Here is a 24129-nt window from a genome sequence, read left to right as displayed (position 1 = left end):
TGCCGTGCGTTCGGAGCGTTCCTTTTTTGAATTCCTTCCCTCGTCCTTCCTCCTTTTGTTGCCATAGACGCGTTATCGACACTGAACTTTGTGCCAGATATTAGTCATATTTCGGAACTTGGTGTACCTTTTTTATTCTCTTTTTAATCTGTTGCGGTTCCTCGTTTGTGCTTTGAACTGCACTCGACGTTCAGAAATTCGATTATTTCATTGCAGTTCTTTGATTGATGGATTTTCGAGTCGTCTGTTACTCTTTGTTTGCAAACGCGAGTGCTTTTTGAACGTGTGCTAAGTGCATGACGTATAAATACAGGGAGAATTTTTACCGCCATTTCAAATAAAGGTGAGCACACATTTTGTCTTAAGCGTTGATTGGTTTTTGCATTTTCCCTTCGCATAGATGATATTGATCTCTTGTGAATAGAATACTGTATAATTATAATTTTAAATCAACATACTAAACAAAACCGACTTATTGATAGAAAAAATAAAAACGCACGCGTTATTTTTTTATCGATGACAAATATCTTTTTTTTCTAGAAAATGGAGTAATAGATATTAAATATCACAAAATTACCTCAAAAACAATAAAGGCTCAATTCTAACGTATCGAATATCACTCGCGCCGATTAAAGGAAATCGAAGCAATAAAAATGTTAACTCGTCGAAATTGACATTTTCAATTTCATTGTGCTATAAAGGTGACACTTTTTTTTTAATATCCATCTAACACGATACATTCGAATATCGATAATTGATTAGAAACGTCACGTATTTTTTTATATAACTGTCAGGTTGTGACTGTACATGAATATTTTTATGTAATAAAATTAGTTTTAGAATGCGCGTGTATGTTTTATCGTTAATTTAAATTTATTTGTAGATAATTAATTTGAATTTATAATTGATGGCTTTTATAAAAGAAAATTAGTTAGTTATATAAGGAAATACGTCATACAATTTTGTCCATCTGTTTATTGATCGGAAAAATCAATTTATATTATCAGTTATTTATTAGGAAATTCTTAAACAGTTTTACTTCCTCTCCGTTAAATATTCGTTTACATAATCATAGTATATACGAATTAAGCAAATATTGTTGCTATTAAAAAATGTATATAACATAATACATATGTATGTTAATTAGTACAATTCTATTGCGAAACCTTACACGTGTGGTCATCATAAATGTTGCAACATAGGAAAATTAACAAAATACCCATTAAAATAAAAGATACATAAATCAAAGACTTTATTTTTGACCTATTAAGGCAGGTGATCCCACTTACCCTTTTAATTTAAAACATTAAACAACAGATGGACATACGATAAGATATCGTCTAACATTAGAATAACCCCGTTTCTGGGTCAATTGTGACATTTTTTTTAATAGATTAGGAATAACGGTGATGGATCGTGAGCTTATATTAATTTCTAACCGACATCGCGGAATGCTAATGTGTTTAGCGTCCGTATGTGTGTTGACGTAATTAATTATATCAAGCGATTGCCTAATTTTCACTTTAAAAAGGGCGATTTAATAGTCTATATATTGTAATTCGGATTTTGTTTTTTTTTATCACACCTGGGTGTATATAACGATTGATTACCGATCCAATTCCAATCCAACTTTAACTAATATATATTTATTCGTATCGAATCCGAACCGATATTATGTTAACATATACCGTTGCGTCAAAACCAAACTTAATTGATAACTTTCATACCAATAAGCCATAATTAAATTAAATAATAGGAAAACGGATAAACGGCAACGATTGCACTTCGATTCGATTGCGATAAAGTGACAATATTTTAGCTGAATTGGACCCTGATGGTGAGTACTGATAAAGTTTAAGAATACCCCTTGGTTTGCATACTAAGGTAATACAAATATTCAAAATACACGTTAAAATCAATAAACACAGATAGAATGATACAATTATGGCATTCGATATAAGATATACAGATAATTAATATTATCTTATAGTCGGCCAGTATTAATAAGAAAAAAAAGTTCCTCACAAATAAAATGACGTAGTTTATAAATGGAATAGAGGATCACATGTGTGTCGTATTAATAACACGATAATGATGGCCGTTTATTCTGTAAATGATTTTAAAAAAAATAATGAGTGGATGTATTTATTTTTGTTAAAGTTATTGTATTTATTTACTAGCAAAACTTCGCTTCGCCAGCGTGGAGTTCACTTTGTGACGGATATCCTCTTAAAATCTGCCATTTTAATGTATTAATTTACTGGTGATTGGGCTTTGTGCAAGCTCGTCTGGGTAGGTACCACCCACTCATCAGATATTATACCGCAAAACAGCAGTACTCGGTATTGTTGTGTTCCCGTTTGAAGGGTTAGTGAGCCAGTGTAATTACAGGCACAAGGGACATAACATCTCAGTTCCCAAGGTCGTTGGCGCATTCTCGATATAAGGGTTAGTATTTCAATGACAACGTCTTTGGGCGGTGGTGACCACCTACCATAAGGCCCACTTGTCTGCACACCTAACACCATAAAAATAATTAAACAGTATGACTTACTGTAAAAATAGAAATTAACTTCCTACAACAGTTAATTGTAATAAATACATCAATAACCTCCCCATGGAGTAATTAGACTATTTATTATTCATTAGGGACATACCGTGTGAGATGACATAATGGCGGTAAAAAAACGGAAAAGAAAAAACTTGTCTATGAATAGTGAAAAAATGACATTGTTTATGGCCAACGTAGCACCTTGTAGGGTTGGCAAAGATTGGTATCGTGGTATTATAAATATTTGGTGAAATTTTAATTTTTTGTTAATTACAACCCTGACCCAAAAATTGTTAAAAATACATGTAATGGACACACTTTGTTTATAATTTATGTATTTTATCGTTTCATCGAGTGTCATACAACTGTATTAGTTAATAACATTAATTATAGATAACAGTATAACATTAAATAAGGGGGAATTCGTTTTATAAATATAACCGTTAATGTATTATATTAGTAGCATTTCATTAATAAAGTGTATACACGTGACGTAACGTTAGACACTAAAACGTTACAAAAGAAAATTGACCTTGAAATTGTATTTTTATTATCCAAAGATTTTTTATCATAATAAAATATAAAGCAAGTAACATAATTAAAAAATTTATTCCTTTGGAATTGGATATACGTATAAATAGGACTATCGTCATACTTGTCACTATTTAAATACTATAATGACGTATCCACCACTCCATCTAGGGGGAGACGTACGATATATTTACGATTCGTTTTTTATCGATTAGAATAATGAACCCCGAGTTATTTTAAGATGGTTATTTTGTTCCCAGTTAACAGATGAGCTGTGAGATACATTTGCTACGGAATGATACTTTTATAATTATTTTTATCTACATAACAGTGATAATATATTAAAATTACTTTGAAATTTTCTGCGTTGTTCCTTTTGCTGTCTATAATTGGTTTTTTTTTCTAAAATGAATATGAGCAATGATATAAAATTAAAACGCCAAGTTTGAAAAACTATAATTTATTTTACACATAATTTGTTAAAATATAATAATATATTATTTATGATTTATTATATGTACGATATAACTAAATGAGTAATACTTCATGACACTTGTTATATTTCTGCACGACAGCTGCCAATGGTTCGATTGCTTGACACTCTGCCAGATCTGAAATGTCATGGCGTGTTCGTATCATAGTATATCTCTGGAGACATATTTATGTCGATACGATACTTGAGGATCGCACACACCTGTGAGCTATAACGATTAAGCTAAGCGTAATCATTACATTCATATATTGATACCGTTATGGCTGAGCCAGATATGACCAAAACAAACGACTTTGAGTTTCTTTGCACAGGTGTGTAGTTACTATATGTGTACTTGTGTCTACTTGGTGGTAGGGCTTTGTGTAAGTCTGGGTAGGTACATCACAACACGTATTATTACGGTTTACAGGGTGAGTGAGGCAGTATAAAGAGGCACAAGGGATGTATCGTATAGACAAATGGATGATTAATTGATTTTGTGACCTTACCATGAGTTGACCTATTTTCCAGTTTGCCTATTTATTTAAATAAGTATAATTTATTTAGAATCCAAGAATGTTTTCCTTGCCTTATTTTGTTAATGTAGATTTAAAAAAAAAGAATAAGTAATTTAAAAAGAGAACTAAGACTTTGATTTTAGAAACATTATTATTTCTTGAAGCTCATGAATGTGATTATTTGTTTTAAAAAATATTTATCCAATCTTCACAAGTAGCAGTATACATATGATATTTCCATTCATTCATTAAGGCTTGTACGATATGACCTTTAGTTCATGAATGAAGATAAATGTTGAAATTAATAATCATTCGATTGCGGTCACGTTTTTTTAATTAATAATTAAACGTGTGGATGTGTGTTTGAAATATTTATACCGCTATTAAATGAAGTAAGTGGGTATACAAATATGTACATATATTAAATGTATTTGTTGATATAATACGTAAGTGTGTTATAAAAAAATAAGAGGACGTTACTAATATATATTTGAAAGTGATGATGACTTGTTCGAATTTTAAATTTGAATTTACTGTTGCAATTTTGCAGTTTTTAATAAGACAGATGTCAGTAATATCGTTAACAATACGATGCCAAGCGCTTTATATTTGAAGATTGTTTTCTTAAACGAGTTTTTTTTTTATAGAATAGGAAGGCGGAAGAACTGTGGGCCACCTGATGGTAAGTGGTCACCAACGCCCTAGACATTGGCGTTGTAAGAAATGTTAACCATCGCTTACATCACCAATGCGCCACCAACCTAGGGAACTAAGATGTTATGTCCCTTGTGCCTGTAATTACACTGGCTCACAAACCCTTCAAACCGGAATACAACAATACCAAGTAATGCTGTTTTGCGGTAGAACATCTGATGAGTGGGTGGTACCTACTCAGACGAGCTTGCACAAAGCTCTACCACCAGTAGAGTTACCTAAGATGTGTCTTATATTTGACTAGGTAGCCTAGTCAATCCAACTCAATGAAAGGTCAACGGTTGAATCAAAACAAAACCTCTATAAGTCGCGCTCAATAACACCATGAACCTAACCCGTTGATAAAACTATTAAAATCAATTAAAAAAAACTACGAGGGAAACACATGTGACGTCAGAAAGGGACGAGGCTATACGATGGAAAGAGAAAAGGATATTTGTTTTTTTTTTTCTCCGACATCGGCACCGATTTCGCCACATGGTTCGGTTTATTTGTTTATATCGGTCGCCTTTATGAATAAAATTTTAATTATATTGTTGTATTTATTTGTTTAAATTTACTTTCCGTTTCTAGGGAACGTATATTTTTAATAGATATCTTATATTATATTGTGTGGGAACTTTAATATAGTCGTAAATTAATAGACGATGTTATTTGTTCGAAAGCCGTAAAATAACTGTTTAGAATAAATTTGATTGTTCGAATGAACACAATATTTGAATTGTTTTTTTTTTTTATTATTCATAGAAAGGCAAATGTATTCCATTATACAACCTACTCTTTTGTTAATTCGTCCCAGTATTATTTCTAGGTCTTCAATTATTTTAACAAAATTAATTAAAAAGAAAAAAAAAATCTTTAATCCAAATGTTCTATATCTTAATTTAACCAATATTAATTAACTATATTGGCGATAGGAATGCGTAAGTCAGTAAAAAAAACGTGACATGATGTTTGTTATTTAAAAATCTGACACTATACATGGTGTTATATTAACTACGTCATCGAATATTGTGAAATTTTTCCAGCGCCGTATTAAAATATAAATATGCAAGTAAATTAAATACTTGGAAAAAGTTTTAAAATAAGCGATATAAAAATAGAGCATTGTATTTCATATCGGCCGTTATCATTGCTTTCGACATAGATTCTCACGGTTTCTGCAAGGGAAAATATACTGTAATTCCCACATATAGAGTTCAATATGCCGCTAAACTATCAATAGTTTGGAATCGCGTGGTATAAGATGTAGGCGGAAGCGACTGAAATTGTTTTAATTATTATTATAATTTAAAAATGAAACGATATTTATATTATTGCTAATAATATAATAGTGAGTAATTAAAGTAACTTGCATTAGATTACAATGGATATATTTTAGAATGTCGTTTCTAACGAGAAAAACCGGCAAAAAAACCTTTTTGCAAATCAACGAATTCGAAGACCAGCAGAACTCGAAGACTCGAAGGGTCAACAGAAGCCGAAAAATTTTCTGAAACAAGTTAAATAAAAAAAATACACACGTATTATTATTGAAAATTGTAAACAATAACAAGACAGACGATTATAGATAAAAAAGCCTCACCCACACATAGTATAGTATTTACTAAAAATTGTAATTAACCCAAATAACATTTCAAATGAAACTTTAACTGATGGATGAGCAAGGCATTCAGATCATACATATCTTCAGGCTTTTTTTTACACTTGAAAAACGAATTACGCGTTTACCCCACGGGAGCAGTGGGGGGATTTGGGGCTCACCGGTGTCCAAGGCGCCGAGTGCGCCCCGAACATCGGAATACTAACCACTAAAAAACCAGCGGTACCCTGTCCGTCTTAACGAGGAGCGCCACGGGATAGCTTGCTATCGTGAATACATATGTCCAACCTGGTACAGCCCTTGCAAACTGGCCATTAATAAATAAATGTAATGCCATATATAATATAAAAATTTAAAATTAGAATGCGACTGTGACGTAATGTCTCCATGAATAATTTCCATCCGCCTGTGGCTCACGGTGTACCGTGTTGTTATTGCAAAGCCAAACAATTGTTCTGGTATATCAATTAATGGCGTCAGGTTACACGACAGTCACGATGTTATGGTGTCATTAATCATTATGTTAAGCTTATTGATCTTTGGACTTTTAAAAAAGATTCGCGGTCACTTTGACTAAATTAAAAAAATACATTTAAAACACAACCTTTTAAGCCCTATACGCTAAAGCCTAAAATGAAGTCATATTAAAAAAAAACATATCTACTTAATATGAAATATGGTAATAATTACTTCAGCGCATTTTTATCATATTTATTTTTTTATTTAAGGAGGCAATCAGGCAGGGCTCACCTGATAGAAAGTGACTACCACCGCCCGTGGAGACCTGCAATCAGAAGGCTTGCGGGTGCTTTGCGTCATTTAAGGAACGAGTGTCTTTCCTTGAAGGTTTTAATGTCATATCGGTTCGGAATATTCGCCGTCAACAGCTGGCTCCACAGAGTGATTGTCTGAAGTCTATCTCTAATTTCAAAAGGATATTATTGCCTTAAAATCGCGCTGTTGTGGATTTCCAATCATCGAAGTTATTTGTTCTTTGCTGGGAACTGGTGTTGCTGTTTAGCTATTGCAGCCGACTAGCTTCTAATAAAGTCAATATTACTGACTTCTTAATTGAGAATTATCAAAGTTATACTACGTGAATTTATTCGTACCGCAAGGAACTAGTCCGGCTTCCGTTTTACGGAGCTAATCGTTATGATGACGTCATTAATTTTTCAGGCCTGTTGCATACGCAATTCAATTCCCGAATATCAATGATGTTTTGCTTCCAGTTTGAGGGAGTGAGCCAGTGTGGTTATATGGACAAGGGTTCTAATGTCTTAGATATTATGATTGGAGGGATAATGGTGTTATAAGGGGTTCTTCTTGCAGTGCAGTTAATGGCGATCTTGACCACTTACCGACGACAAGTCAAATCAGCCCAGTCACCTGAAATATCCCGCGTTATTTTCTGAATGGTAAGTGAGCCAGTGTCTCAAGGGACATTAGATATCATAGTATTATAATAGGAATATTTTTTACCTAATGTTTATTTAATTATGCTGAGACCACCAGATGAAACATCCATTCGGTTAATTTTTAACAATTAATGTATAAAAAAAATCAAAACTGTTCTCCTATAACGATTCGAATGGAAAAGCCTACAAAAGTAAAAACATATGGACCCACAGATTATATTACAAAGTAGTATAGGTGATATGAAAGAAAAAGTTTATTATCCCACTGCTGGACAAAGAGACTTAAAGGAAATTAATTTAGCATATAATCATATGCAGATTTTCTAAGTAACATAATTTGACGAACCGGTTGGCGTGGTTGGTAGAACACTTGCCTTTCACGCCGAAGGTTGTGGGTTCGATTCCCACCCAGGACAGACATTTGTGTGCATGAACATGTATGTTTGTCCTGAGTCTGGGTGTAATTATCTATATAAGTATGTATTTACAAAAGAAAAGTATTATATGTAGTATATCAGTTGTCTGGTTTCCATAGCACAAGCTTTGTACAAGCTTAATTTGGGATCAGATGGCCGTGTATGAAAAATGTCCCAGGATATTATTATTATTATATATTATTATAAATTAAGTTCATTTAACTTGTTGGGTTTGATCCCACGATCTTTGCTTAATATCATAGTGCTCTAACCACTGAGAATCCGGCTTTTATTTATAATACTTTCCCAAGGACTTGTAGCGTAGTTCTAAGTATTAATGTTTGTAATAATAGTTTGGGTTATTGATAGTGCATCCGGTCTCAGATTCTTAGTGCTTATGCTTAATTTAGATAAGACTTTTAAAAAAATAATTTATATTATACAGAGTGTTCCTATTTGATACTGTATAATCGTATTGTCATCAGCCTGGGTTTGTTGCTAGTGTGACTTATTTTTATACTAATTTATATTTATTGAAAAATTAAATATTTAGTTAATTTTTTAATCGGTAGGTTCACTGGTGGTAGGGTTTTGTGCAAGCTCGTCTGGGTAGGTACCACTCATTCATCAGATATTCTACCGCAAAACAGCAGTACACGGTATTGTTGTGTTCTGGTTTGAAGGGTGAATGAGCCAGTGTAATTACAGACGCAAGGGACATAAAATCTTAGTTCCCAAGGTTGGTGGCGCATTGGCGAAGTAAGCGATGGTTAACATTTCTTACAATGCCAATGTCTATGGGCATTGGTGACCACTTACCATCAGGTGACCCAAAAGCTCGTCCGCTTACCTATACTTAAAAAAAACACGGAAAGTATAGCACATTATATATTCAATGCTTCACCAACCACGGAATCAATACCAGTCTCATATCTGTAATTACACTGGCTCACTGTACATGACTTATATATAAAGTGTATATGTACTGTGATAGATGTTGTTGCTGACTTTTCTGTTCACACGCGTTTTAGGCTTTTGTATAAAACTTACAAGTCCTTTAGAATACGATAAATAAGAGACGGGATCACGAGATTTTTATATACTTAATTAGTATTTATTATTCATCTCTCGCTCATTGGTGATGGGTTTCGTGAGAAAACCACCACGTGTCGGATTATGTGATGAATAATTTCCAAATCTATTTAAATCCCTTCGTCCAGTGGGATGTTGCTGGACCCGATACAACGGTGACGACCATCGCGGAGATGGACCACATAAAACCTGTAGAAACAACTTCTCATATACCAAAATTCAACCAAATATTTCATTCGAGTGGGCTACTTTTGCTTGAATTGTCATTCGCTGTCTCAAAACATAGATTCTACAATTTTATGTATTATTAGTTTGCGCACGCAGCTTTGTCTGTGGGTTTGTTATGTACCCTATGCTCGTGAGAACGTGTATGTAAAATTTCATAATAATCGGTCGTGTAGTCAAGAAGTGATAGCGTAACAAACAAACGAACTCACTTTTGCATTTGAAAATCAACACGTACAATTTTTATTATTTATCAATTAAGAGATTTTAACATTTACCTATAATATTTTTTAGTTACCAATATTTTGAAGTGCAAAATAGACATTAGACAATAAATAAATGAACTTAACAGTATATAACAAAGTTAAAGTTTAACACACAAATACACTTTATTAATATACAGTACAGTAACAGCCTGTTAATGTCCCACAGCTGGGCTAAAGCCTCCTCTCCCTTTTTGAGGAGAAGGTTTGGAGCTTATTCCACCACGCTGCTCCAATGCGGGTTGGTAGAATACACATGTGGCAGAATTGCACATGCAGGTTTCCTCACGATGTTTTCCTTCACCGTCAAGCACGAGATGAATTATAAACACATGAAAGTTCAGTGGTGCTTGCCCGGGTTTGAACCCAAGATCATCGGTTAAGATTCATGCGTTCTAACCACTAGGTAATCTCGGCTTTTTTTATTTATGTTTATATAAACAAATGTAATAAAGTTGGTTCACCGGCGTATATATGTCTCAATGCTTATATTGATTTAGCTTCTAGCTTAGTATATTTTACTAAGACAGATCATCTTAAATACTTGGCGGTAGGTTTCGACGAGCCGGTTGGCGTAGTTGGCAGAACACTTGCCTTTCACGCCGAAGGTTGTGGGTTCGATTCCCACCCAGGATAGACATTTGTGTGCATGAACATGTCTGTTTGTCCTGAGTCTGGGTGTAATTATCTATATAAGTATGTATTTATAAAAGAAAAGTAGTATATGTAGTATATCAGTTGTCTGGTTTCCATAGCACAAGCTTTGTACAAGCTTAATTTGGGATCAGATGGCCGTGTGTGAAAAATGTCTCAGTATATCAGGATATCAGGTCCATGTGTCAGTTCGTTTGTAGATACCCACTCAAATGATATTCTATTGTCAAACAGCGGTAATCAACACTAAAATACAGCAAATTTTGGATACCTTTGGTTACATTATTGCATTTTTCGAAGGGATAACTAAATTTTTTTGAAAAAAAGCCTAGGTTACTCGCTGATAACGTAGATTTCTGTAAGTGAACAGTGAAAGTAGAATATATATTAAAATGAGTTGATAACATTGAACTTATAAAGTTTTATATCATTATGACTTATGTTTTTTTTAATTTTCGTCGGACTTCCGGTTACGTATCTATACCAACTTAATGAATGAATGTTCAAGATGGTTCGTATTATTTAACCGTGATAGATCAGCTGAATTATTACCCTGAAAGTCTTGTGAACAAGCGAACACGTCTTTTATAATTCCATAATCTTCTATAAAAATAAATATTATAATTACATAATTTGTATTCTAATCTAATACCAGATTAACTAATGATTATCATAAATTAAAGGAAAAATTACTTATCAAAACTTATTATACACTAATTGTAATTTCACTTTAATAATATAAACGATAATAAATCTCAAGAACATAATCAAATAAATATATTTTTAACACTTTTTTTTTCATTACAGTGCTTTTAGAGCACTCTGTATAATACGGTACGGCAAAATGATACCACAATTATCAGTCAATATGTGACTTAAAGCGACGAGTTCGTCTCACGGTGCACTCGGGATTGTTTAACATTGTAACGTGATACTTATATCACAAGTTAAGATAACTTTAACTTACTATATAAATAGCTTTATTAAGCTTAATAGCTTAAATCAACTGAATATGTAGCTTAGAATAATTGTGATAATAATATCTCATTCATGTTATTATAAAATAATAAAAAAAGTTTATACTATGTATTAATATTGATTGATTGATATTATATATAATTATTGTAGCAGTCGCAGCAGTTCTTGGGGTTCAAGCTTGCTTTAGACAAAATTTCATCAAATCCGGTTCAGTAGTTTAGCCGTAAAAGCGTAACAGAGTTACTTTCGCATTCGTAATATTAAGTATAGTTTTGATATGGCTAGTGTAAAATTTTAATAATAACGCGTTCAGTTCAGAATTTGACGTTTGTCGAAATATAACTTTCAATAGAATAAATCAATATTCCCCACCGCTGGGCATGTGTAAGTATTTGGATACATATACAATAATCTCACCTCCTTAACCAAAGACCTTAAATGAACTAATCGTAAGCACTTGAAACATTCAACGGTGCTCAGATTGAAAGCCTCGTAATTAAATTTGAATCTACGACTTCTAACCATTATACCTACTTTAAATTTAACTTTTTATATTGCAAGATATTATTAATATAACATAAATCATTATTATTATTTGGATAATTAATGAAGCCAAAAATATAGATCAGTATTTTGCTAATAACCCCTTGAAACATCCACCTCTTATATTTGACAGGGTTATATTAATTTTATACAAAGAAATTTGAAGTGTCTGTGATTTCAAAATAACTGCCCCTTTTTAATTTAATCAGGTTATATGCGAGTTCTCGTTTTAGAACGCTGCTATATAGTTTCAAAATTGTATATATATTTTTCAAATAGTTATTTTGTACGTTAAAATGGCGGAGTCAGGGTCTTGCTAGTGTTTAAGAATCTTGTGTCATCACGCACGGAAGTCCAGGATGCGGTGGATCAATTAACGCCATATGTGTAATAACTTAATATATATATTAAGATATATTTATGTTCTCATCAAACGAATTTGATGACACGTTTCAGTGTTGCGTGTTTTCAATTATTATTTATTATAAATTATTATTTAATAAAAACTTATTAATATAAAAATATTTTAATGTTAAATATAATTTATATTTGTTTAAATAACGTTTAGAATATCAGTGATGATTTAAAAGTTCTTAATTCAAATTCGAATTTAGAATCAATATTTCAAAAAACATTTATTTAATTTATTATCTGTATTTAACGTTTTTGTTCTATATAAAAATTTTAAAATTAATAATAATAAATAATGATTATTTATATAGGTATATTTTTATTTTAAATTTTTTTTTATCACGTCAGTTCAAATGATAATTATTAAAATAGAAAAACAACAAAATAATCTATGCTTTCGAAATATCAACTTAACGGGTTTATATGTCAGAAATTAAATACTTTAGTATAGATATATCCAACGAATGGATTTTTAAATACGTGTACGTGTATATATTTACAAAGCACAGATGGACAAACTAATAAGTTACGTTACACACATTTGCGTTTGTTTGTTTCAATTAAATTCCATAATGATTGATAAAAATAAAAATTATAATTAAGTATCAATACCTTTTAAGTTAATTAACGCGGTGTTAAGTGTTTTAATAAATACATACACTTGTTAATTACATTACATTACTACTTTATATAATTTACCATATAACACAAACGTTTCTATAATTACAAATCGACCCGTAGTTTATCATACGATTCCGTTACTATATATTCTACCTAAATACATCTGAAACATTTTAAATTCAAATAAAATGTACTTATTGGGTATTTAATAATACTACTAATATGTACAATTGTTAATAAAACTATGACGTCAGTTCCGTTCTGGAGGTTTTCATTATGAATAATTTACACTAATAAGAATTAACAAGAAACTACTTACATTAGCTAAAACGTTTATCAGTCTAATAAGTATGTTTGTTGAATATTATTTTTAGATTTAATTATAAAAAAACACGTCATAAATTATATTCCTTATTTAAAAAAAAAAAAAAAAAAATCGTTTTTTAAGTTTTATAGAATTACACTTTAGTCTCAAAATAAAACCATTAGTATCTATCAATAAACAATATCAATGATAAACCGATTATTCATTATTTAAAGAAAAACAAAATTTAAAATTTCTATTATAAATTCTAAAGATTTTTTTCATTTTATTGATGACATTATAATGAACACTAATCGTTATACGTGTAAGAGTGTTTAATGAACTAAATAATCACTTAAAGACAATGGCGTTACACATTGTTTAGTATTAGCTCGATAGTAATTACCTTTCAATAAATAATTAACGCACTTCTTATAGCCTGTTTTTATCATTCATTAGACTGCATTCAAATTTGCATTCGTATAAAAAATCAATTTCAAATTTATTATTTACGTACCTAAATATCAATTTTAATTGACTTAGTCATTATTACATTAATATTCTTAAAATCATTCCAATTTCAAACACTATCTTAAAATACGGCGTTCCAAATAATCGCATCAAAATTAAACTTTATCTAACTAATTGTTACCAGAAACTTAGTACACACAGACAAACAGATATAACACAAATGGAATACGGGGTCAAGGAACTCCCCTGACGCCATCTGTACGAATTTCGAGATACTTATCCAAAAGACAGATTCTTAATTATTAAATTCCATTAATTAATTTCGATAATCATTTAATAAAAAAAATTTTTTTGATTACATACTTTAACAAAGTGGTTATCATTTTTATGACGAATAACTATAAATATTATTTTTTCCAATATCCATATTACGGTCAGGTAATCATTATAAAATATTACCGAATTGTATGTAATTTGTTCTTTAATACTTTCTAATCGACTATAAAACTATTTAAACGTAATTTATTCGAAATATCATTTGTCTTTATCACTGCAAATTATAATGAATCAATATTTTAAGCGTTTGATTATTCTAATTGGATTTATAAGACACAAAATTATTTAAATACGAAAAAGGTATAGTGTAAAAATTGTATTTTACGTGGAATATGAAATTAACTTAAGGTATTTTTTTTATTGAAAAGGGTATTTGTAAATGATAAAGGAATATCGTCAGACTGCCTCATGAATTTATTTAAAATAAATACTAATTACAGCACTTAAATTAATATTAACAAAACAATGTGACCGATTTTTCTGCCGCCGCATTTATATTAGCGTCAATTGACTAATCATTTTGTTATTGTATGATACTTTCACTTATTACAAAGAATATTTTTTTTGTAATCTAGTTTATAATTTTTGTAATAAAAGTAATGTAAAATTTAATTTGTTATTATTTTTATGTATTGTTTTTTATGTAAAGTTTTGTTTAATATAAAATGAAATACTTATTAGTGTGTGAAATTATTGCGAGTTGTTTTTTTTTAAATTGAAACATTTTATTATCTGTTATTACATTTGATATGTTTTTTAAACTATTTTTTTATACTGTTTATTAAACTTAGATATTTAAAATTAGATTGTTAACATTAATAAGATAATAATTTTCTAACAAGACTTTGTAAATGATTTATTTAATTCGTTACACATATTTTTATAAAAATAATTTCGTTTTGCCAATTGGAAAATAAATTGAGATAAAACTACACAAAGTGCACTGAAGTTTAGGAAATAAAATACATTTACTTACAATTATCAAAAGCTACTGTCACTTGGGAAACGGTTGTTAGACGTCCACATAACACTTTAAGTCAAATAAATCACTAAAACTTTTAAATCGTTTAAAAAAGAGCCGTCCGTGAAACACTCACAATGTCATCAACAAAAATATCAAAATCAAACACAGTCAGCTACGCCCAAAAATAATGTTTCGAGTCTGTGCGAAAACAAAACAATAACATAACACAGAGCGCACAATACGACGAGTTCACTTTTAAGGCGCGAAAAAATAAAAAAAAACTCGCACACAGATAAAGAAAGTTCACTTGTTCACAATCGATAATCGGATGAACGGGTTCGATCAGATTAGTTATTACGTAAGGTGATCCTTCGACGCGAGCGGGCGCGTGGTCGCGGGCGCGCGTCGTTGCCGCGACAGACGACTGCAGTGCGATCCTTCGGCCGAGGCCCCACTACGCGCATCTGAGGCTCACTCCTTGGTGCGGCCCCGCCCAGTGGGACGCCACTCGGTGGCTAAGATGACCGTCTCCCTCCTTGTCGCTCGCCCCGCTGTCGCCGCTCGCCGTCCCGCTCGCTCGCGGCGACAGTGGGGCGCGCCAATAGGATCGGTTCGGATCGAGTCGAGACGATGAATCGAGATGTGTACTTAGGTATCGTTGCACAAGTCCTTTTGTTGTAGTCGATAATAGGATGCGCTTTTTTTGCAGCGCAATCGACTGCCCGCCGCACGGACCGCGGCCTCGGCCCTCGGCCTCGGCCCTCGGCACCGGCATTTGTTTGTTTACATGTATCTCGCGAACTTCTTGACACACATCAGTCACACAAACATCTTGTAAACGATAAACATTCACTAACCCAACATTGTTTCACTCCAATACTGCTAGGAACTCGTTCGGTTTCAAAGGTTCCGCATGTTTTTGTAAATTGTTTTTTTTTTTAATTCATAAAAATATTATAACAATGCTATTAACATAACAAATGCACAAAATAGAATTCACCTTGAAATAATCGAAAGTGCAGAGTTGCAAAGGGCAAGACGCGTAGGGACGTCTCAGCCGGCAGGGGTGGCTGAACTCGGTAGGGCGCAAATGTAGGTCAGTTTTTGTTTTGCGCCACCCGAAATTCGGTTACTGGGTTTGTTCGTGCGATCGGGAAGCCCTTAACACAATAGGGACCCTAAGTTTTACCTTATCTTGTATTTTTCAACTCCAAAACAAAAGTATGCATTTTATTGAATATAATATTTTGTTGCAACAACAAAAACCAAAAAAGCTTGTTAATTGTAATTAATTTCATTATAAAAACTACGGAAATTAAACGTAGAATTTTAACATATATGTAATCTTAATTTGTTTAATTTATTATTTACTTATAATACGTGAGTGGCTGACTTTACGGATTAGTTATAAAATATTATATAACAGTAATATAATAAAGTATAAATAAATATTTCGTATCGCAAGTTCTGTAAATTTTATTCCGTAGAGCTGACTTCGTTTTATGATTAGAGTTCCTCTCGCTACTAGATGGCGTTGCGCGTCGCTTTTCTCATTTTCACGGCGTTTTCTTGCGTGGAAATTGATTTTATTGTAATTTCTAACATGTAACATAAATAGAAAATATTTAATTTTACATTTTTAAATGAAATTTAATTAATTTGATGCCTATAATCATAATGGTATGATACCGAATGTTTGTATGAAGCAATTTCACTGTTTTCAATGTAGAACTTATTACAAATATATTTTTAATATATAGGTATATATGTTATACCTATGTAAGAGAACTTTATTAAGACAATTTAATAAATATTTCAATGAAAAATAGTGTTGAATAAGAAAATATAAAAATAATTATTCTAGGATCGTATTCATACATCTGGGTAGCTACCCACATAGGTTATTCCACAGCTAAAGATCAATATTTTCTATTGGTGTGTTCTGGTTATGGTGAGTGAGCCAGTGTAATTATAGACACAAGGAACAATATATGTTATGTCCCATATAATGTAAATGGTGAAGGGACGCCTGGCGGACGTGGAATAACAAAATTAATGGCTAATGAAATTTTACGTAATTTTTAGAATTTATTTTAGGTAAGACCAATAAATATATATGTATTAAAATAAATAAATAAATATAACTATTAAAATTTTCTATGGTTAGGGTACCGAAAGTTAGACGTCTGTTCAAACTTTGATAAATTTTAAGCGCATGTCGTGTCTTCATCGAGAAATATAAAATAATTTGTATGATTCCCAAAATCTGACAGTGCATTTTTTGTTTTGTGTACCAATAAACATGAAATAAAAAAACATAGTTCTGTTAATAATATAAATATATTTTATTATTAATATATATGTATATGTAGGATTACTTTCCTATGAGAGACCGACACGCCGTTTGTCGTTCCGGCACACGAGCCGGACCCAGTCGCACAGCCAACTACTGAGCCTAGAAAGTTGAAATTCCTAATATAGATTTACTTTATAAGGTATGCATCCACTAAAATATTTTAGGAAATTTCAACTTTATGGGGAGGGGGGGAACTTTGCATGTGTTTTTTACACTGTAACTAGTAACAATATTTCCTTACATTATTCTCATATAATTATTTATTATATATTAATGATTTAAAAAAGCTTGTAATATATTGTGTAAATATTTTGAGTCATCAGGCGGTTAGCCTTCCTATAACAAATGAATGTCCTAAGGAGGTAATCTGAACTGGTGGTCGAGTACACTTATCGTCACCACAATAATGAACTGTTTTGAAGCAATTTCAATATGAGTACAATGATGGCGTTGGGTGAGACGAACGGCGCTAAAATTCGTCACGATTCAATATCTGTATTTCACAATCAGAGTGCACTTTCGAAATGTACTTTTGAATTTGAATTAATTAAGTTTCTTGGTATTACTAACGCCATTGTTTTAAAATGTTTAAGTTCAACGCCTGGGTCCATGGTTCAATACTGATCGGCAATTAAATATTATTGATTTGGTTTTGGTGGTTATTGGTGGTGTGTAACACTCCTCTGACTGCCTCGTTGGTCTAGTGGCTACATGTAAGGCCGCAGACCCGGAGGTCTTGGGTTCAAATCCCAGGGCAGGCCAGTAAAAAGTTATCGAGTTTTTCTGTCGACAGTTCTCAGTAGCAGCCCGGTGTCTGGAAGTTGGAAGTGTGTACACTACCGTGTCTCGGAAAGCACGTAAAGGTCCTGCGCCTGAACTCATTCCGGTCGTGTCGGATTGCCGTCCCATCGGATTATGAGAGTTAGGGAAGAGTGAGTGCACCTGTATTTGCGCTGTATGAAATCATTTAATTATTGCCAATACACTGCCGACCTTAGAATCTATGTAGTTATACGAATGTACCCTTTATGTAATTACACTGGCTTACTCACCTTTGAAACTAGCACATATATAAACAAATTATATAATACGTAAGTTCATATATGATAGTATATAGTATGAATCGAACAGTCATGTAGTTTTTGTTAGATTGTGTCACAATAGAGTTATATTGTAATGAGACTCTTACAGACCCTTTCGAGTGAAGAGCTGGCTTTGCGGAGATAAAACTTCGTGTTACGATCTCGTCTTCACTTCTCGTGCTTATACATTTTGTTATTGTTGTGTTCCGGTTTGAAGGGTGAGTGAGCCAGTATAATTACAGGCACAAGGGACAAAAAATCTTAGTTCCCAAGGTTGGTGGCGCATTGGCTATAAGCGATGGTTGACATTTCTTACAATGCCAATGTCTAAGGGTGTTTGGTGACCACTTACCATCAGGTGGCCCATATGCTCGTCCACCTTCCTATTCTATATAAAAAAAAATACAATGCTTGTCATTGCTATTATAAAAATAATCAATATTATTGTGTGTATAATGTACTTGTGGTAGGGCTTTGTGCAAGCTCGTCTGGGTAGGTACCACCCACTCATCAGATATTCTAGCGCAAAACAGCAATACTTGATATTGTTGTGTTCCGGTTTGAAGGGTGAGTGAGCCAGTGTAACAGGCACAAGAGACATAACATCTTAGTTCCCAAGGTTGGTGGTGCATTGGCGATGTAGGCGATGGTTAACATTTCTTACTGTTAATGCCAATGTCTATGGGCGTTGGTGACTACTTATCATCAGGTGGTCCATATGCTCGTCCGCCTATCTATACTATAAAAATAAATATACATATATATTATATATTATTGTGGTAAATAAGCTTACATTGTAAAAACATACCGAATTCTTTAGCTTCGAGATTTTATATTTAAATCACTAATAGCTTTTACGGAATACGAAGTCGGGGCGGGCAGCTAGCTTAATATATTCTTTTAAAATTTAAATCTTAATATATACAGTAACAGCCTGTTAATGTCCCACTGCTGGGCTAAGGCCTCCTCTCCATTTTGAGGAGAAGCTTATTCCACCACGCTGCTCCAATGCGGGTTGGTAGAATACACATGTGGCAGGATTTCAATGAAATTATACACATGCACGTTTCCTCACGATGTTTTCCTTCACCGTCAAGCACGAGATGAATTATAATCACAAATTAAGCACATGAAAATTCAGTGGTGCTTGCCCGGGTTTGAACCCACGATCATCGGTTAAGATTCACGCGTTCGAACCACTGGGCCATCTCGGCCCTTCATCTTAATATATATTTTTTAATTAATAATTGCCTAGGCCCTGTGATTGCTTATAAGTGTATATTGTTTGTATGTTTTTATACAATATTTCCATAAGCATTAGTTCGTGGCGCATTGGCGATGTGTGGAGCGGTTCATATATCTGACAGTGCCGATGTATATGAGCAGTGGTGACCACTTAACAACTGTTGGCACATTTGCTCACCCACCTACCTATTATATACATTAAAAAGAACAGAATTCTAAGAAGAATTGGAGGAAAAAAGAAACGTGGTCGACTGTGAGAATCTATTAAATAGTTTTTCTTTAAAGATCTTAAAACAAATGCGTCTACTAACAGAGATCAGCACAATTACACACAGTACTTAATATCGTGACAAAATAACTCGTCGATAAAAAGAAATACACAATAAAACAGTGACGACAAAAAGATCCCAAAAGTGCAAATAGAAAAGGGTGTCTTTGCCTCGAAACAGCTGTAGAGGTCCGTTCGATACCATCGGTGAAGGGTTAAGTCGGAAAAGTATGGAAGTCCCATTTTTAATATTATAATTTACATTAATATCAATGTTATAATATTATTTACAAATATCTTAAATCATTAAATGATAAATTCTTGTATATATATATATTATAATAATAATAATAATAATATCCTGGGACATTTTTCACACACGGCCATTTGATCCCAAATTAAGCTTGTGTACTATGGACACCAGACAACTGATATACTACATATACATATACATTTACATTTTTTTTGTAAATATATACTTATATAGACAATTACACCCAGACTCAGGACAAACAGACATGTTTATACTCTCAAATATCTGTCCTGGGTGGGAATCGAACCCACAACCTTCGGCATGAAAGGCAAGCATCCACCAACCACGCCAACCGGCTCGTCAAATATTACTTTTCGTCCGCGCCTTTGCACGCGTGCTAGGAAGTGTTTTAAGTGAAAAAAGTACCCTGAGTCCTTTCTCGGTTTCAAGTTTGCTTTATACCAAATTTCATTAAAATCGGTTCAGCTACAAAAAAGATTTGGTTAAAATTTTGTATTTAGATAATAAATTTTACATTTCTTTTAATAACATATTTTATTAGAGCCGAACGAAATTCTGTCCTGGTCTTTTTACTCAAAGACAAGTGTTAATTTGTAATAATGTTGAAAATCGACTTACGTTGATACGCTATTTTGATGCTTGAGTACTTTAAATGCTATACTTATTATAGTCAAAATCGCATAACACTTTCTGTTGTTTACGATCCTGTCTTGTGGTGATCGAGTTTGTTCTAACAACGAAAAAAATAGATTATTCTTATTTTAAATTGCAAGATTATAATTCAATCAACACACACATTAAAAAAATTATAACAGATTAAATTTTATAATAATTTAAGAGTAATTAAAAAAAATATCGTCAAAAATATAAATTTTAATTTTTATATTTCGAATACGAATATTCAATTAAATATTTTTAATACACAATGAACATTTTATTTATACAATAATAATATTTTATTCTTATTATGAATAAATTTAATTGGCATTAAATTAAAATGTTTTATTTATTTAAAGTTAAATAAAATCGGAACGTCCTGTTTAATGCAAACTTCTTAAAGAAATGAAGAGTAACAGCAAAACGAGGGTGTCTTATGCAAACTAGAGTTTCGTTTCCACGGAACCGTCTCATCCGAATGACGGTATCAGTTATTAATTTGCGAATGATTTATTAGTCTTTGAAATTTCTTTTTTTTTAAGAACATTAATTTTAAATAAACGTGAATTTCATTGGGAAGGGTTATAATTCATAAATGAAAAGTCTAGGTTTAATCTTCGGGGGTCGGTTTACATTCTTCTTGCGTTTTCTTGTGTTTATCTTTGGTATCTTAATTTTTGTTCCAAATTTGAAATTACTAAATTTAATAGTAATTATTATATACTCCCGTCCCGTATTATATGAATATGGGTCCGAGTGTGAAATGTGAGCCAGCGTAATAAAGGTTGGCGGCGCATTGGTTATTTAACGAATGCTTTATACACAACGCCATGTGGCGGTGGTGATCACATAACATCAGATGGGCCAATTGTCCGTTACCTATTCTATATACAAAAGTTATAATTACAAGTGATTTAGTTTACGAATATAAAACCCATGTAGCTATGTATAGCTTTTATCAATGTTTTGTAGAACTTCAACGTAACACGGCGATGTTGCTTCTATAAAAATAATTTAAACACTGAATTAACATGAGTCGTAATAAAGTCTTCAGTCTTCATAAATTATTTGTGTTCAACTATATATTTTTGTACCAGAAGCCGGTCGCGGCGCTTTGATCGAAACACCCGGAACAAGTCGTAGGAGGTAGCGATTTTGATATGATGGATTAATATATTATTGTCTTCAAGATTTTGGCACACACAGGCCGTAGTGCACAAGTTCTTGACGCTCTGAATCCGATGCCTATCCGACATTATAGATTCAGACACAGCATTAACGTTAAAACTTTGGATTGCTTTCGAGAATTTCAAGACGGAAAAATGTTATTTTTTTATTTGTCCGACCAAGGATTTGTACTTAGGACCTCGGGATAAACCAACTACCGTAACAACACCAATGAGACCGATCTTTTATCTATCTATACTAATATTATAAATGGGGAAGTAGTTCTGTTTGTATGTTATGCTGTCACGGTTAACACTGAATCGAACCCTCCCCCTTAACACCAACATTTCCCCCCTTACCCAACACACGGACAACGCCGCGGACGAACACTAGTTAAATATAAATGAATATATAATCATATACACATATATAGTTATGTACACGTGAGTATAATTTTATAGTTTGTACTCGTTTGGTAACTTGGAACACATCAAACTATACATGCGCAGTGGTGGGTGCGCAGCGAGATTGTCGTATGTCAGCTATTGTTGTTGTTTTTTGTTGTCAACAAGAAGGTGCGGAGATGACGTGCCACGTATCTGATTGTGGTATTTTTTATATATATTATTGTATAAATTGTCATCTATATTTGATTCTATTCTATATTTAACAAACTTGAAAATTTAAAAACATGACCGACCAAACAGTAATATTAAGTACTCTTGTGTTCCGGTTTGAAAGATGAGTGAGCCAGTGTAACTCCAGGACAAGGGACATTGGATCTTAGTTCGGAGAGTCGGTGGCGCATTGATTATATACAATATCTATGGGCGATGGTGGACATTTCCCATGGTTAGCAGGTGGCAAAAAAAAATTGTATAGACGGGATACTAGTAGTCCGGTTCTAGTAATTATAGTATACTTATCTTAAGCCGAGATGGCCCAGTGGTAAGAGCGCGTGAATCTTAACCGATGATCGTGGGTTCAAGCCCGGGCAAGCACCACTGAATTTTCATGTGCTTAATTTGTGATTATAATCCATCTCGCGCTTGATGGTGAAAGAAAACATCGTGAGGAAACCTGCATGTGTCTAATTTAACTGAAATTCTGCCACATGCGTATTCCACCAAACCGCATTGGAGCAGCGTGGTGGATTAAGCTCTAAAAACCTTCTCCTCAAAAATGGAGAGAAGACCTCAGCCCAGCAATGGGACATTCACAGGCTGTTACTGTATCTTAAAGCTTAATAATATTTGAGTCTCTTATATGTATCATATAAAAAAAATCAAAATTTCTAAAACATACTTGAATAGAAAATTATTTGAAATTGTATATGAATGATAATACAGCATCAGTACACGGAAGATAAAAACAATTTCGGTAATGCGACCAGGAACGGGTGTTATTGTATTGTGCGAGTTGAGCAATTATGAACCTTATTGTGCTACACATAGGGAGATATCGAGCGAAAATTTGTTAGCAATAGCTGAAAATATTCAACCCTTAGGAAACCGCGATGTGCATTTCGATAATAGGGCATAGGGTAGATGTGTACAGAGGCTCGTGATATATACGAAGGTCATTTCTAATTGAGATTATCGATGAGCCGGTTGGCGTGGTTGGTAGATGCTTGCCTTTCACGCCGAAGGTTGTGGGTTCGATTCCCACCCAGGAATATTTGTGTGCATGAACATGTCTGTTTGTCCCGAGTCTGGGTGTTATTATCAATATAAATATGTATTTACAAAAGAAAAGTATATGTAGTATATCAGTTGTCTGGTGTCCATAGTACAAGCTTTGTACAAGCTTAATTTGGGATCAGATGGCCGTGTGTGAAAAATGTCCAGGATATTATTTTTTTACAAATCATTAACAATAATAAGAAATAATAAAAAAATAAGTTCAAGTTTTAATGAATGTAAATTTTTATGTTAAATTCAATTGTTTTTGTGTAAATCAATATTTATATTAAGCAAATTTCAAATATAAGGTATC

The 24129-nt window shown here is 32.7% G+C and overlaps 1 protein-coding gene and 1 long non-coding RNA gene across 6 annotated transcripts in view; one reads left to right on the top strand and one right to left on the bottom strand.

The window, feature by feature from the left end:
• Positions 1–15504, bottom strand: part of LOC126775513 (homeobox protein cut-like) — a 141373-nt gene extending 125869 nt beyond the window's left edge. For all 5 annotated transcript variants that reach the window (XM_050497501.1, XM_050497502.1, XM_050497506.1 and 2 more), the window contains exon 1: positions 15098–15504. The gene's annotated coding sequence lies outside the window, so the exon portion shown is untranslated. The remainder of the gene's footprint in view (positions 1–15097) is intronic.
• Positions 8162–24129, top strand: part of LOC126775618 (uncharacterized) — a 132235-nt gene continuing 116267 nt past the window's right edge. Inside the window, exon 1 of the long non-coding RNA XR_007669899.1 lies at positions 8162–8316. This is a non-coding gene — a long non-coding RNA (uncharacterized LOC126775618). The remainder of the gene's footprint in view (positions 8317–24129) is intronic.

Source organism: Nymphalis io, chromosome 18, assembly GCF_905147045.1.
Source record: "Nymphalis io chromosome 18, ilAglIoxx1.1, whole genome shotgun sequence".
In the NCBI taxonomy this organism is placed as follows: domain Eukaryota; kingdom Metazoa; phylum Arthropoda; class Insecta; order Lepidoptera; family Nymphalidae; genus Nymphalis; species Nymphalis io.
Note: the sequence above shows the minus strand (reverse complement) of the source record. Positions and strands in the feature narration are given on the sequence as shown.